The sequence below is a fragment of the Mustela lutreola genome, chromosome 8 (assembly GCF_030435805.1).
Source record: "Mustela lutreola isolate mMusLut2 chromosome 8, mMusLut2.pri, whole genome shotgun sequence".
Lineage (NCBI taxonomy): Eukaryota > Metazoa > Chordata > Mammalia > Carnivora > Mustelidae > Mustela > Mustela lutreola.
In genome coordinates this window covers 96254760-96269358 of record NC_081297.1, presented here as the reverse complement: position 1 = coordinate 96269358, position 14599 = coordinate 96254760, and the positions used below count along the sequence as shown (strand labels likewise).

The 14599-nt window shown below is 41.1% G+C and overlaps 1 pseudogene; it reads right to left on the bottom strand.

Moving 5' to 3' along the window:
• Nucleotides 1-331: 331 nt before the first annotated feature.
• Nucleotides 332-1664, bottom strand: LOC131839801 (taste receptor type 2 member 66-like; annotated as a pseudogene).
• Nucleotides 1665-14599: the final 12935 nt, after the last annotated feature.

The following is a 14599-nucleotide window of genomic DNA, read 5'->3' as shown; positions in this document are numbered from 1 at the left end:
GAATTCATGTCGGAATAATATCTACCCAAAACATTCATCCTCAACGTGTGATTTACAATTGAATATCATTACCACCCAAAAGTTTGAAGATACAAACAATAAAATCTAAATAATGTGGTATGTATGTGTGGTACTGATTACAATGGGAAATAGCAATGATTTCCTGAGATGAAGTTGTCAGTTCTGAAAAATGCATAAATATAGATCATAAATTTGGAAGACAATACATAGAATGTGTATATGAAATATACACTGCTTCATAATCTTGAGGCATCTCTTACAATGTTTTGTATAATTACATTCTTACCTGCAAAAGGTAGGATCTACAGTGCTATGGACTTATTATTACCTTTTTAAGGTACAATCTTTCTTATATTTTTCATAAATACACACACATATACTTTTTGTGACACGCCTAGGTAAAAGACTTTTCTAGATAAAACTTTGGAAATTACGGGGTGCCTGGGTGGCTCAGTGGGTTAAAGCCTCTGCTTTCAGCTCGGGTCATGATCCCAGAGTCCTGGGATCGAGCCCTGCATCGGGCTCTCTGCTCAGCAGGGAGACTGCTTTCCTTCCTCTCTCTCTGCCTGCCTCTCTGTCTACTTGTGATCTCTGTCAAATAAATTGAAAAATAAAAATAAAAAAAACTTTGGAAATTACTCAATTATATACTCATTAGAAAGAGAGGTAGGAAGTATTAAATGATATAGATGCCATCAGCTTGTTTTCTCCTGGAAGACATCATGCTCCTCTTACATCCTTTCTTTCAGCCAGTACCTCAGCTGCCACAGAAATGACAGAAAGGCCTTTCTCAGCTTCTTGTTTCCCCAAATCAGGATAAATGAGTGGCTTGAAGGATACAAGATTCCAATAGCCTTGCTAAACAGGAGGGCTGACTTGTTCGGCAGCCACTTAGAAGTCCAGATTGTGACAGTTAGAGTCAGGAAGTAACCTACTAATAGCAAGAGAAAGGAGATCACAGTCTGCATGGCTCTTATGTGGACCTTGGTGCTGGGATCTTGGCATCTTTTACCACTGGATTGCATCTTCTGGAGATGTTTCCACAGGGAAAAGATTAACAGCAGAAAAGATGCCAGCGATATAGCACAGGGCACAAAGTTTGCTAACGTGAATACAGTCATATTTGAAAGGCGTGCAATGTTCACCAATCTGGATTGTCTAGTGATGTTTCCTTCATATTCCTTCATCAGCTTATATATGCTTACCACCGCAACATGAAAAACCAAAAAGAACGAAGACACCAACAGTATCACAAGAATTATACTTTTAACTCTCCACTTGAGGCGAAGAAAAATAAAGCTAGAGAAATTGGCTATTTTGAACAAATAAAATACGCTGAGGCAAGTAGCAAACCAGACGCTAAAATGATTGCTTGCCGTCCACGCAATATGAACCAGAAGTTTTGTTTCCAATCTAAATAAATCTGGATTCAATACAGCTACATACCAATTTATTAACAATACGCAGAGCAAACTGATTCTGGAGATCGCCAGAGCAGTGAGAATTTGATCAGCTGAGGACATCTTTTGTCTCTTGACCCAGTCAATGCAGTTCACCACCACTATGAAGCCATTGGCAAAATTTCCTAGAATAAATTCTGTTATTACAAAGATGGAGAAAATGTCAGGTAGCAAAGTTACCATGTCTGGAAAGGAAAACAAGCCAAAAGGCCACCGGTTGTGGTTCCTTGAATATTCTGACCTTATATTCTATAGGCTGCTGATTTCTGAATGTGCAGGAAAGTTCTTGTTTCTTTTAAATTATGTGACCAATGTCAAGCAGGAAAGCACCAAGATATGCTAATAGATGAGCTCAATGCTGTCTTGATAAAAACCATTGTTATTCCCAAATGGCTAAATTGACGCCCACTCATATACTTTGTGTCCTTGCCATGTGCTGGATTATTTCATAACCGGTGTGGAAGTGAAAGCTGGGGTTACATTTGCTAACATGCAAATAAGGACATACTGTTTTGCAATTTTTTTCCTTGTTTAACCTTTCTATAATTTGTGTTCTCCAACTTTAAGTTGTGAGGAGTAAAATTTTTTAAAACCCAATACGTAAACAAACAGTAGAATGTCCAAAGTATTTCATGAAGCTTGGTCATAGCTAGGATCTATAACGCTATGGACTTATTATTATTTTCTTAATGCCAGATTTACATAGGAAGAATTTTCCTTTTTCTTTCAAAACATCCAGAAAAAGACAATTCTCTCTAAAAGCTAGCTGCTGATAACTAATACTTAAAAGTTCATTTATTTACAAGCTCATAAACACACACACACACACACACACACACACACAAACTCACACAAATACATATGCATCTCATGGATGGAATTACTGTCCTATAATTTCCAAAATGTAAAATCAGTGTTAGGAGATCACCCCAGTTTAAATCCTACCTTTCTCCCATACAGGCTTCTCAAGCCATTATTAATGGTTACCAGATGTAGCTCTCATGCTTAGGCCCTTGATAAAGTTCTTTTCTGAGTCTATTTTATACTTAAATATTGATATATAAATAAAATATTCAAGAATTTTATAAACATTTTTGGGCATTTCAAAAGAACATTGCCAATTCTAGTATTTTCCATATATGAATATTTAGTTTTATTTTCTGTTTAATTCATTTTTGGTAACTTCTTTATTAAGATTAATAGATGTTAAAATCAACCTTTAACCTTGAATTTCATTCAGATTCAGTTTTTGTAGTTATTCAGTTTTGTAGTAACTCAGAAGATCTTGAGTGGGAGGGCCAGGATGAGAAACCTAGATTATTCGCTTCACGTATCTCTGATCTTTGACGTTGTTCTGAAACTCTTCTCTTCCTCAGTATGATCGTCAGTAAAATGCGGAGAGTAATGATCTCCTTTTCCCGGTGTCTTTGTGAGGAGTTTGTGCACTCTCCTCAGAGAGTGGCTTCTTGCTTGTCTGGTACAGAAAGGGCAGGGAATGTTGTTCCTTAGTCATTTGATCCGATGCTATTTAATACACTTCCACTAAAGTTAATCTACCATACTTCCATTTAGGAGCAGAATATAGCAAATTGAAAAAGGAAAGATTCCCTTCTGTAACAAGCAGGATGAGGAGAATAAATTTCCAAACTCATATTTTAAATTCATCATAAACTGTGCAAGAAGGGAGGACCACCTGAACTAAAATCTGGAATAAAGAGTCTTTTCAGGTAAAGAGATGATCTATATATTCAGTGCAAAATCCCAGCAGGCGTTATTTGCAGAAAGTGAAAAACTATGTCTAAAATATGTATGGAAATGTAAAACACCCAGAATAGTCAAAAGGATTTTTTTTCAAAAGAATAAATAAATAAATTTGAAAAAAAATATAAAAAGATCTCAGTTTCCTGGTGTCAAAGCTTGCTAGTAAGCTATATTTTTTAAATTTATTTTTTATTTTCAGCATAACAGTATTCATTATTTTTGCACCACACCCAGTGCTCCATGTAATCCGTGCCCTCTATAATACCAACCACCTGGTACCCCGACCTCCCACCCCCCGCCCCTTCAAAACCCTCAGATTGTTTTTCACAGTCCATAGTCTCTCATGGACCATATTTTGCAGGCTAGAAATAAGTCACAAGTCCTGCCCATGCTTAAGGGCAGGGAGGGAATTATACAGGGTATGAACATCATGGGGAACAAAAATTTTGAATTTTGTCACAGTCCAATTTATTAGCTTATTTATTTTATGAATTATGCTTTTGATGTTGTATCTAAGAAGTCTACCTAATTCAAGTTTACAAAATTTTACAGACATTTACAAAATTTTCTCTTGTTCTTTATTGAAGTTTATAGTTGTTCTTCTTACATTTAGGTTCTATGATCAGTTAATCTATGATCAATTTTGATTTAATTTTGTGTATGGCATGAAATAAGGGTCTAAATTTATTTCTACGAATGTGGGTATTTAATTGTCCCAACTTCATTTCTGGTTACTAAAGAAGGATCATTTTCCCCTTGACTGCCTTGATACATTTTGAATTCATTTGTAACAGCATTCTAGCTGGTCGTCAGGGTTCACACCTTCCTTCCTACTGACTTAAGGCCCTTGATCTGTGAAAGGACTACTTTACTTTTCTTGAGATTGGTGGGCCACCTGCCTTGAGGAGTTGAGGACCAGAACTTCCCCAGCTCACAGCAGCCAGCAAGTCTGTTTGAAGCTGTCTAGGCTTCCTGATTAACCTTTTTTTTTTTTTTTTTAGCAAAATGTCTTTCTTCTTTTTAGGTCATGCAAATTATTTTACTGAACTTCTTTTGTGTATCTGGAGACCTTGTCCTCCTCTGAGAAAGAACAAAGTCCTCTTACCTATCATGACACGAGAACCAGCACAACCCCTCACAGCCCCCTCGAACGGAGACAACACGTGTAGCCAGCATTATGGAATCTGCACATAATCAAGAAACGTTGCCAGCCATTGCACTCCTTTTGTGGAGTAACTACCCAAACTCCTTTAAAAATCCATGGTCCAGGCAGAATTCTCTGAGTTGGTTTCGAACAAGAGTCTGCCTTCTCCCTAGGTTGCCAGCCTCCTGAATAAAGCTCACGTTTCTTTCCAATCAAAAATTTCTCTTTTGAGGGGCACCTGGGTGGCTCAGTTGTTTAAGCATCCGACTTCTGATGTCAGCTCAGATCATGAGCTCAAGGTCTTGAGATCGGGCTCTGCATTGGGCTCCACACTCAGCAGGCAGTCTGCTTGAGATTCCCTCTCTCCCTCTCCCTCTCCCTCTGCCCCTCCCTGCTTCACTCGCATGTGTGCTTTCTCTCCCTCTCTCTTAAATAAATAAATACAAACCTTAGAAAACAAAGCAGAACAAAACAAATTTCATCTCTTGAGTTATGGCCTTTTGAGTGACAGGCAGCCCAACCTGGGTTTGGTAATAAATTGACAACGAATATAAATATAAGTCTGGACTCTCAATTGTGTTTCATGAATATATATGTCTATCTGCATGAGAATACCACACTTTTTTTTTTTAAATTTCATTTATTTATTTGACAGGAGAGAGAGAGAGAGTAATCACACAAGCGGGGGGTGGGGGGGGAAGTAGCAGAGGGATCGAGAAAGAGAGAAGCAGGCTTTCTGCTGAGCAGGAAGCATGATTCAAGGCTTGATCCCAAAACTCTGGGTTCATGACCTGAGCTGAAGGCAGAAATTTAACTGACTAAGCCACCCAGGCGCCCCAATACTGCACTATCTTAATATAGCTTAGAGGAGAAGGGAGTTGGGGGAAACTGGAAAGGGATTGAGCCCCACATCAGGCTCTCTGCTCCGTGGGGAGCCTGCTTTCTCCTATCTCTGCCTGCCTCTCTGCCTACTGGTGATCTCTGTCTCTCAAATAAATAAATACAATCTGAAAAAAAGAAATAACGTGTCCAACTGACACTGGTTAATGTGCCAGGCAAGGTTTAAAAAGCCAGTCATCTTGGGACATCTGCCTTTGAAGCCTTGAGTCACGATGCTGGAGGCACCATGTGGAAAAAAACAAAGAGAAGCAGAGTTGAGATGCCTGAGCTCTTCCAGGTTGCAGCTGTTCAAGTCTTCCTAGTGCAGGTACCTAGAAGAAGCCATCACGATGACTCCAGTAGCCTCAAAAGAGACTCAGGGCCAGAACCATGAGCTGAGTCACTCCTGAATTCCTGACTCTTAGGAACCAAGAAGAGATAGCAATTATTGCTATTTTAAGCTACTAAGTCTCAAATGATCTGTAACGAAAAGTAGGCACCTAATACAGTGAAGGATAGCTTCTTTTGTGAGATGGGAGCAGAGATTTTTTTGGTCAATTTTAAATGTGGTAAATGGTAAATGTTGGAGAGCTGAGGAAGCCAACTACATTGAACAGCTGCCATTCTCTTCAGTCATCCAAAAACTGGATCCTATTATTGGTATCATGCCTTATTCTATCGATCTCTAATCTTAGAGAACTAAATGGAAATACTTTCCCAGACTCCCTTGAAAATATGAAAGCTACTGACATGGCTTTTTGATGTGCCAATTAGGCATTTTCTAGAATGTTCTTTCCAAAATGTTTATAGTGTCCTATAAGGGAGATTCTCTCAGGAAAGCTACTGGCAGGGGGAGGTCAACAGCCATCCATAGCACTGACACACCTAGTTCCTGTCATCCGTTCAGGTGCTAGCCAAGGCACTTGGTCCTAGGAAAGGATTTTTCAGTTGTAATTAAGGTCTCAAATCAGTTGATTTTGAGTTCATCAGAGGAGGTTATCCAGGAGGGGCCTGACTTAATCCAATAGACTGGGCCATCCCGGAGGCTGAGACTCCAAGCAGCAGAAGGAAAGCAAGCCTGTGAAATATTTCCACATTTGGAACATCAGCAGTGTGTCGTTGATGGTCTACTGAGTCACCTCACGGACGTGAAATGGCAGCTGTGCCTGAAATTGCTCTCCCTTCCCTCTGGATCCCTTTTAGTTTCTCTAATGTTTAGGTTACCATCCCCTAAACATTGATGAGCACTAAGAAAATAATGGTTTGCATTTCATACATATTCATCTTCCATGTTTTACTTGATTCTAAATTTAAAATAATAGGAATTATGTGGTCTATCACTGGAAGCTAAAAGGAAAAAAGAGCAAAGACCCCAGAAAAACACTATTAATTTTCCACTTCAACCAAAAAAAAAAAAAAAAAGACAGGAAAAAGTAGCTGTCTTCTGGAAATAGAAGATGCTGAGGCAAGTGTCAGACCAGACGCACCAGTGGTTGGTCATTATGCAAAAAGAACACCAAATTTTTCAATTTGACCAGTGCTGTGTGGATGTACAGAGAGCACCAGTAGAAGTGAATCAGTCAGTATCATGATCAAGAAACACAGTCTGGTTATAGACAAGCTGTTGAGGGTAAGACCGGTGAAGCTGATCTTCCTCTCTCTTTCCCACTTGATGCAGTTCATTATTCCAAGCAATCCATTTCTGCAAATACCTGTTAGGAATTCCACAGTTCTGACAACCCAAAATGTGTGCTTGACATTTCTTCTGAGTGAAAAATTATTGCTGTTGATGAAGTGATGGATTGAAAACAAATAGTTTTGTAGCATTTTTTTTGTTTTGTTTTTATTGTGGCTTCTATTTCATTTCAGTAGATGTCAGCTTCTATTATCATGTTGGTCCTCAGCAAATATTGGGAAAACCATTTCAGTTCATTTACAGTGTCTTAGTTGGTAATTAATTCCCTTGCCAAGGAATGTGGATAATTCTTCTTTTAGTAAAGTCTCCTATGACTTTTCATGTTCTTTTTTTATTTTTAAATATTTTATTTATTTATTTGACAGAAAAAGACAATGAGAGCAGGAACGCAAGCAGGGGAAGTGGGAGAGGGAGAAGCAGGCTTCCCGGTGAGCAGGGATCCCGACGTGGGGCTCAATCCCAGAACCCTGGGATCATGACCTCAGCCAAAGGCAGACGCTTAACAACTGAGGCACCCAGGACATTCAGGGGAGTCAACCAATGAGATGTCTTGGTTTGCTTGTAAAAAGTTAGGGGCACAGTGAGATAACCTAAGGGGCACTACCAAGCTGAGCACCAGCTACCTACAGAGGTATTCAGGCACAAGAAAGATAATCAACACAGACAAAGACAATCCCTGCTAGAGTACAGACTATTTCCTTTGGGGTGGTGCTGAATTCATTCACGGGGGCTGTGCCTTTACCTGTTCAAGCCAAGGATCCATTAAGTTGTCAGCACATAGAGGAAGAAAATCTCCTAGCCTAAAAGAATGAATTGCTCTAAATACCCTGCAAAGACAGGTCCTGCTGGTAAGAGGTCTTAGAGAATGGTGGGTAGATCTGATCTGAACAATCACGGGAACATGTGGGTGCAAGTATACCAAGATTTGCATAAATAGCTGTGTTTAACCGAATACATACAGTTATAGTTGAAAAAGGTCAAAGGGCATAGGTCGTTCTGGCTGTAAAAGTTGAAATCTGGTAAGTGTTCTGGGGGTGGAGCACTGATAATAGTTTGCAGTGACATTAGAAAATAAAGAAGAATTAGTCACAGAAAGGACCCAGTGGTCCCTAGGATCATGGACAGATAGACCAATGCCAGAGTGAAGGCAAGAAAAAGGGTAAGAAAAGAGTTCATGCTTAGTTAAAGTACAAAGCCTCAGTCTGGTGTCTTGTGTGGAAGTAGTCTACGAACTTCTCCTCTGTGTCAGTGTGTTTTAGAGGGCTCCAGCATCCACAAAGGACCGGATGTCAGGTGGAACCTTGTTCTGTTGGGAGATGAGAATCCAAGGGTCCATACTTTTTCATTTGGTATTAGTGTGAGTGGTCAGGAGCTCCTGGTAAGTTTCATTCCAATGAGATTCAAGGATTGTTTTCCTCTGATGACATTTCCAGAGTACCTTGCCCCCAGGTTCCAATCTGGGACCAACAGGAAGCTTTGAATTGGAATCTGTGTTGGGGACCACCTCCGGCTGGGAAAGTCCCCGCCATTACAAGATGGCACTTGGCTCACTGCCAGCAAAATACGATGCAAGTAAACAATGAACGTTCTGATGAAGCCCGCCTAAAGGAGGACATAGTCATTGGCTGTTTCCAATTTAATCAGCATAGTAACAGGACTCTCATTGGCTCTCCCCATTGCTTGGCCCCTTATTGGTCACCCTGCCGCATATAAGCTAAGGAAATTGTCGAAATAAACAGATGAAGCATTAACACCATACCAGGCTGATTGTCGTTCTTGCTGGCCGAGGGCAACAATCTGGGTAATCTTCTTCACCTTATTGATATAAGTATAAGTATAGTATAAGTATAAGACATTGAAGTATTAGTATAAGACATTGAAGACTTACAGTAGCTGGTTATTCAAACAGATAACGAGATCAACAGAATGATGTACAGCCATGAAGCTCTCATTTGGAGTGAGCTTATTTCCCAAAGCTGGCACTGGGAATAGTCAGCAAGAACAGAGGCAACATCTTATGTCAAGGGAGATTATAGTTTGAGGACCCCGTTCATTCTCCCAACCCTGCCCAATGATGGAAGGTGATAGAGATAGTAATAATTCCAAGAACTGTACAAGGCTTTCCTTAAGGTTTGGGTGATCTGCCTAGTGACATGAATGCCCTGATCCCCAGAAATTGTGGAAGGTATACTCCAAGGGGGAGATACATTTTCTAACAACTATTTTGCTACCATGAAAGCATCAGCCTTATGGCAGGGAAAGGCTTCATCACATCTAGGAAACACACATACAAGAACATATCACTAACCCAAACTAGATACAATTGAATGAAGTCCAGCTGCAGGTGTTCAAAGGGTCTGGAGGGAGGAGGTTTGAGGCCTCTGGGAACAAAAATAAAATTTCTAGGATTATAGACCTGACAGGTCAGACATTGATGGTAATCAGTTTTGCAATCTTTAGGAGTCTCCCCCTCAATGTTTAGTTACAATTTGAGTCATCTTAAATGCACCAAGGGGGGGGGGGGGGCTAAAGGAATGTAAAAATTAAAAAATGGGATTTGCCAGGGAGCTGGGAAGAACCAAGCAGCCATCTTGGGCTTCCCATGGCGCTGACTATTCACTGAATTTACCACCATCATATGCCTGGATCATTTTCTGATCTGGAAGCAGACTGCTACCATGTTGCAAGGACATCAGGATGGCAAAAGTCTGGCAACAAGGGGCCATTTTTTGTAGAAGCAGAAAGGACTTTGTCCACATGTGCCACAACCTTTACAGATTCTATTGCACTTTCCAGAAACTCAGGTTCAGCCTTAATTTGATGATAGCAATTTTCAATAGCAACAAGATCATTTACTTGTTGCCCATTTTTTACTAGGGTCACCAAGGATGTAAGATCCCCTTTGTTTCCATAACATCCCCAACTCATGGATGACCCCAAAGGCAAACCAGCTATCAGTGTGAATGTTGATAATTCATCTCCTGGTAAGGGCACAGAGCTCTGTTTTTTGGGCTGGTTTGGCTTGTCCAGTAGTTCATAATGGGTGGTAATAGCATAGCCAGTTCAGAAATTCCTTTTTCATTTTTACAATATGATTCACCAACAAACAAAATTAGATCAAGATTAGTCAAAGGGGTATCTCAAAAAGGAGGACCCACTGTCACCAAAAGGGACATTATTACTCCAGAGTCATGGGGTTGGCTTTCATCAGATGGGGGTAGGGGTAGGATTGAGAATGTTAGAGTGCTTAAGATGGAGATTAGGTGGTGAAAGCAGAAGGGTTACCTTGATTGCAGAGAAATCTTGAGTCTGTCTAGTATTTAAGAGACTGAACAGTGTGTGTGTGGTGGTGGGTGGGTCGAGGGGCATTGTAAATAAAGTTCATTTCCTTGGGTTAAATCTGCTGAGGCTTTTACTAACTTTGCAGCTGCAGCTGTAGCCTTAAGACAGTTTGGACAGGCCCGAGGCATCTGAATTGGGTTGTATGCTCAGAGGCAATAGCTGTATAATCAGTATGTTGGGTGCATTGTTTTTGCGTTTGCATTCCCAAGCTTGATTATCCTCTCATGTCGAAATCAAGTGAAAGGTTTTAAATGGCCCTAAGGCAGCCGGTTCTTAGAGTGCTGGTGTTAGCCTCATAAAACAGCAAAGTGCATCAGCTGTTTTAATTTAGAAGGAGATCTCTACCTAATGAATTAACTGGCACTGGATCACATAGCAAAAAGGAATGCTTTTCAGTAAGAGGTCCCAGAGTCTTCTATACTGGTTGAGATGGAAACTGTAAACTTTACTAGATACCCCCACTATGGAAATCTTTTTTTGTTGTCCTTTGAGAGTGGGATTTAAAGTAGAAAGCATAGCTCCAGAATGTGGCAACATTTTCCATTAACTTTAATTTCAGTTTCCCTTTGGCTATTTAAGGAAATTACTGGTAACAGCTTAACAGAGAATCCTTCCAAGTCCCATCAGCCCTGGGAGGGGCCAGTAGAGGAGTCCTCCCCTAGAGGCACTTGAACTAAAGAATTTGCATAGGACCTCTGAGGACAACTTTTTTTTTTTTTTCCAGTGCCCCAGATGATTACAATTCCAACATTGACCTTTAGGCCACTGTTCTGATGGTAGAGCCCTAGAAGGGGAAAAAATGTCTGGGACCAAGGTGTTATTTTGGATCTCTGGACTTGGAGCTGCTGTAGCTGTAAAGGCAACAATGGCAGATTGGTGTTAAGTCTTACTTGAACTTCCTTTCAAAAGGCTCAGCAGTAGCCATGTGTTCAATCGGGTTGGTGGCCCCCTACCCTATTCTTTGCCCTTTTATTAGCCCACGGATCTCTGGGGACAATGCATTTACAAACAGAGCAGCCACAGCAAGCTGGGTGACCTCATTTATCGTCTGGAATCCAGAAGGCTGAAGGAAGAGCCTCCAACCACCTCCAGATGCCACAGGTTCATCTTTCTTTTGTTTGAGTGTTTGAGTAACAGACCAATCAGTGTTGGGGTGGGGTTGGACTCTAGAAATGGCTTTTTAAAAGATTTGCTCCTGTTCTGGGAGCTTTTTCTGATTTATAAGAGGTCCATGCTGGAGACAGGATATCTCAAATATCATTCTGCTTCTCACACCCATTTTGGGGCTTCGCCAGGTCCTCCCAACATGTGTTCTAGCTGATAAAGATCTGGAAGCGTGGGGTCCTGGGCTTTGATAAGGATTTCAAATTCTTTTAAAAACTTCTGAGGATCCTGCTTGGTTGAGGAAATTCTCTAACTGTGACCCTTAGTTTTTAGTCTTTGACCAAGACGTGAAAGATAGCCGAGGAGGATGGCCTGCCAGCTCAGGTGGTTATATTTTTAAAGGTCTCTTCAGAGTATCTCTTTAAAGCCTCTCTTCAGAGTGAAAAGGCAGTTCAGATAGAGAATTAGCCGACTCAGATGACCTCAAGGATAGAAGGGTGGAGGGGTGCGGCAGGTATCCTGTCAGTCCTGTCCTCTCTTGTCTTACATACCTCTTGTTTTAATTTTTCTTAGCCTTTCAATAAGACTATTTTAGAATCTTGAAGCCCTTTGGAAGAAACTTCTGCACACCAATCAAAACGGGCATCCCTCTCTGTTTGCTTCATTTGGGAAGTCTTACTTTCAAGTGGATTTCTTAATGAACAATTTTGTCTAATTGGAACATTCCCCATATTGGCCATTGTAATTCCAGCTTATTTATATTAAAAATTTTCCATCTTACTACATGTCTGCAAATTCTGGATCTAAATAAAGTTCTTAGATAGAAAAGAAGCTGGCGTGCCAGAAGGTGGCATGCTTGACACTTTAGAATCTAAGGATCCCATTAGCTAAGAGTTGGGGTTTCTGAACTTTTGTAGCAACATGGACGGGACTGAAAGAGATTATGCTGAGTGAAATAAGTCAAGCAGAGAGAGTCAATTATCATGGTTTCACTTACTTGTGGAGCATAAGGAATCACACGGAGGACACTGGGAGATGGAGAGGAGAAGTGAATTGGGGGAAATCAGAGGGGGAGACAAACCATGAGAGACTGTGAACTCTGAGAAACAAACTGGGTTTTGGAGGGGAGAAGGGTGGGGGGTTGGGTGAGCCTACTGGTGGGTATTGCAGAGGGCACGTATTGCATGGAGCACTGGGTATGGTGCATAAACAAAAAATTTTGGAACACACACAAAAAATTAAATTAAGATAAATTAAATTTTTTAAAAAAGAGTTGGTTTTTTTTTTTAAGAGTTTATTTATTTATTTATTTGTTAGAGAGTTGAGCGAGAGCGAGCACAGGCAGACAGAGTGGCAGGCTGAGGCAGAGGGAGAATCAGGCTCCTTGCCGAGCAAGGATCTCGATGTGGGACTCCATCCCAGAATGCTGGGATCATGACCTGAGCCAAAGGCAGCCGCTTAACCAACTGAGCCACCCAGGCCTCCTGAGTTGGGGTTTCTTGAAGCCAGACTAATACCTAAAAGGGATGTGCAGTGTAGGGCTGGGGATTGTGGATATCTTAAGGTGTACCTCATTGCAGTTTTTGGAGGCTAGCAGGTGACCTAGCCTAACTTGTGCTATGACCAACCTATTCTACCATGACAGTCTTCTGGAGGTGGCAAGCATTCCAGCAACCTTTAAATGCTGGACGGTGTCCACCAATGTTTGCAGTTTTTTGGCCTCCAAGATCCCTGCTCAAAATAGCCTTTTTTTTTTTAAAAGATTTTATTTATTTATTTGACAGACAGAGATCACAAGTAGGCAGAGAGGCAGGCAGAGAGGCAGGCAGAGAGGGAAGCAGGCTCCCCGCTGAGCAGAGAGTCCAATGTGGGGCTCGATCCCTGGACGCTGGGATCATGACCCGAGCTGAAGGCAGAGGCTTTAACCCACTGAGCCACCCAGGCGCCCCTCAAAATAGCCTTTAATCTATACAAAACAAGACAAGCAAATGTGCTCCTTAAGACATTGGCAGTACTGCATCCTGGCCATAAGAAGGCCCTTCACACAGGACCAACTCCCTTGGAAATTTGCAGAGCTTTCCCACCTAGAGAATTAAAGTATGAAAGGCTATATAGGCTTGGCTCTGGGCAGACTTTTCTGCCAGCTCAGCTGGGCTCTGAGCTCACGATTCCTCAAGAAAGTTAAAAATAGAGCTTCCCTATGACCCTGCAATTGCACTACTGGGTATTTACCCCAAAGATACAGATGTAGTGAAAAGAAGGGCCATCTGTACCCCCATGTTTATAGCAGCAATGGCCACGGTCGCCAAACTGTGGAAGGAATCAAGATGCCCTTCAATGGACGAATGGATAAGGAAGATGTGGTCCATATACACTATGGAGTATTATGCCTCCATCAGAAAGGATGAATACCCAACTTTTGTAGCAACATGGACGGGACTGGAAGAGATTATGAGTGAAATAAGTCAAGCAGGGAGAGTCAATTATCATATGGTTTCACTTATTTGTGGAGCATAACAAATAGCATGGAGGACAAGGGGAGTTAAGAGAGGAGAAGGGAGTTGGGAGAAATTGGAAAGGGAGGTGAACCATGAGAGACTATGGACTCTGAAAAACAATCTGAGGGGTTTGAAGCAGGGGGGCGGGGTGGGAGGTTGGGGGAACCAGATGGTGAGTATTAGAGAGGGCACGGATTGCATGGAGCACTGAGTGTGGTGCAAAAATAATGAGTACTGATATGCTGAAAATAAATTTTTAAAAAATTCTAAAAATATATATATATCTATATATATATCTATATATATATATATATATAGATATATATATATAGATATATATATATATATGCTTGCATAACTGGGCCCTGGGAAAATAGGCCAGCTCAGTTGGTTCCAGGCATTACTGTCTGTCAGTGCAAGCTGACCTGTCCTGTAAAGGAAAGTCAGATAGACTGGTAGCTCAAATGCAAAAAAAGAGCCTCTCAGACCAAGAGGAACTGACCCAAATTCTCCAAAATGGCAAGAAAGACCATGAACTCAAAAGATTCGTAAGTACCACGCCCGTGTTTTTTTCATCCTTGGATGCTGCCAGAAGTTTGCTTCAGATCCTGTCGCTGCCATCAAATCTGTTTAAAAAAACGAACTTCAGCCTAGTTTGAAGATCTAATTGGCGTTGTTAAATGGTTCATGAATT